General features: G+C 35.6%; 1 long non-coding RNA gene across 1 annotated transcript; it reads left to right on the top strand.

The window, feature by feature from the left end:
* Positions 1–1,437: 1,437 nt before the first annotated feature.
* LOC111379938 lies at positions 1,438–1,888 on the top strand. The gene is made up of 2 exons (XR_002700105.1): positions 1,438–1,640; positions 1,716–1,888. It is a non-coding gene; the product is annotated as an uncharacterized LOC111379938 (long non-coding RNA).
* The last annotated feature ends 511 nt before the right edge of the window (positions 1,889–2,399 follow it).

The raw sequence follows: 2,399 nt of genomic DNA, 5'->3' as shown, positions 1-2,399 counted from the left end.
TGCTCTTGTTACTCATGGTGATCGATGGAGGGATAGATCGAAGGTGAGGTACAGCAATGTGTAATTTTATTACTACAAGAAGAAAGGACATATCAAGAAAGATTGTGGCAAGTTGTAGGGTAAAGGTAATTTACATGCAAATCATTCAGGGCAATCTTGTAATTCGGACAAAACCAATGTAGTTGAAAATTTTTCTGATGATAGAGATATGATGTTGGCTATATCTGATGAGGAATCCAAAATAGAGGAGTGGATTCTAGATTCTGCATGGTCGTATCATATGTGTCCTAAAAGGGCGTTATTCTAGACATATGAGGCGGTGAAGCAACGTGGAGTTGTCATGGGAATCAACCAATCTTGTCGGGTTACAGAAATCGGTCGGGTCAGATTGAGGCTACAAGATGGGACAGTGAGGACACTTGATCAGGTTCTCCATATTCCAGACTTGACAAAGAATCTCATATCGTTGAGTACTCTGGATACAAAAGGGTATAAATTTTCTGGTGGAGGTGGAGTCCTGAAGGTTCAGAAAGGTGTTCGGGTTGTACTGGAGGAACGGATGAGATCCCGGTTGTACATTTTGTAGGGAAGCGCAGAACCAGTTCAGAAACATTTAGTCAAGTTTAGTACCGTGGTGAAAATTCAGCTTGGTACATTACCTCTTATGTTAGGCTCTTGGTCAATTTCGAACTTTGCTCGTGGGAGTGTTGGTGATTCTGCTTTGCCACCAATTTCAGCAAATACACTTTGTTCTTGTGCTAGTGGACTCATAGAGCATAGGTTTAGTGGTGTCAATAATTTCTGTAATGCTTTAGGGATTGTTGAAGGTGACAGTTCGAGCAAGGGGCCTTCTAATCGTACATTTGGTGTGGTTTCTACTACAGGGTGTGCTTCGACCCTGTCTAATGATTATTAATTCCAGGTGAAATTTTGAGAACTCGGGTTTAGGTTCGGTTGTGGACGCGGGCGGGGGAACATGTTTTCGTGGAGAGTTTGGTTATTGTGTTGAGGAGCTTGGTTATTCTGATGTAGACGGATCATTTCTCACAATGGAGAAATTTGGAGCTTCATTCGTTGCATCAGAATTTGAGTCAAGGTGAAGATTGTTAAATTGTGACTCAAATTAGGAGTCTTTGGAAGTGGCAGACAAAAGAAAAGGGAATCAAAGTTGTATTTTGCAAATTAAGGAAAGAAAATCTTATTGGAGCCATGTGGAAATATGAAAGAATCAAATTGGAATCAATTCAAAGAAATAGGGAAAGTGGCGTGTTCCTTGTTCATGTGTCTCGACAGATTTTGTCTCTTTTTTCTTTGTTTACACGTTTCCTTTTTTCTTAATTTCCATCTTTTTCCAATTCCTAGGACTAGACTAGTCTACTATAAATATAGGACACCTCTTTCAATATTGTTGAAGCCAATGGCTGTTATTCTCTCATTTCATAGTGATTGAATAAAATAACATCGTTTCTCTGCCAGTTCCCTTTTATTTTGCATCTTTTATTTTAATCTTGTTTTTGGTTATTTTGTGATCTTTATTTATACTTCATATTGGGTTCATCAAATCTCAATTCTTGCGTTATCTTCATCGGTCCCAACAAGACTTAATCTCTAACTATTAAACAGAGCATTAGTTTTTGCCGGTATACTACAATTCTTTAAAAAATTTGCTTTTCACATATTTGATTAGATTTTTGAGCAATTAATTTTTCTTGCAGGGGAATACCTTTTGTGGCACTCAGAATCACTTCAGATGGTAATAAGAGACAATCTCTTCTTTTAATCTCTTTGGCGTTCTATGTACTGTGTGTATTATTGAAATGAAACATCAAATAATTTCTATTGTATCTTACCCTTGTTTTGAAATTAGAGGTTTGTTCTATTTCATTAACTGATGATGATATTTTTCGAATCCCATCTTTTTGGACATTGATTCTCTACTACGTGAGCATTTTACAATACTTGACCATTTTGAAACATGCTGGTCTAATACAGATCACCTCAAAAGGGACTCGAGAACTCATATATTGCGAGGAAAATGTAAAATATATGAATCTTTTATAAACATTGCTGCCTTGCAGAATTCGAATTGTGTTAGAAATATATTTTAATCAGTAAAATTAAGGTCAAAGATGATTTATAAATTAATTTTCAAATTATTACAATCTATTTGAGGGTTAAAATTTTCTTACTTTTTTATATCAGAGGGATGGATTTTTTTGCATCTATCCATCAATATTATGGCATATGGAAATAGTCCAAACAACATCTTTATGCTTAACAAAAACAAAATATTCTGGATTTCTAGTCCAGATAACAATCTTTATGCTTAACATGATTTCTTCCAACATATTTAGATTTCCCAGCTATTAAATTTCAATCACAAGAAGATAAAACAAGCT

This window comes from Olea europaea, unplaced genomic scaffold, assembly GCF_002742605.1.
Source record: "Olea europaea var. sylvestris unplaced genomic scaffold, O_europaea_v1 scaffold2067, whole genome shotgun sequence".
Classification (NCBI taxonomy): Eukaryota; Viridiplantae; Streptophyta; class Magnoliopsida; order Lamiales; family Oleaceae; genus Olea; species Olea europaea.
The sequence above is the reverse complement of the archived record's forward strand: the minus strand, read 5'-3'. Positions and strand labels throughout refer to the sequence as shown.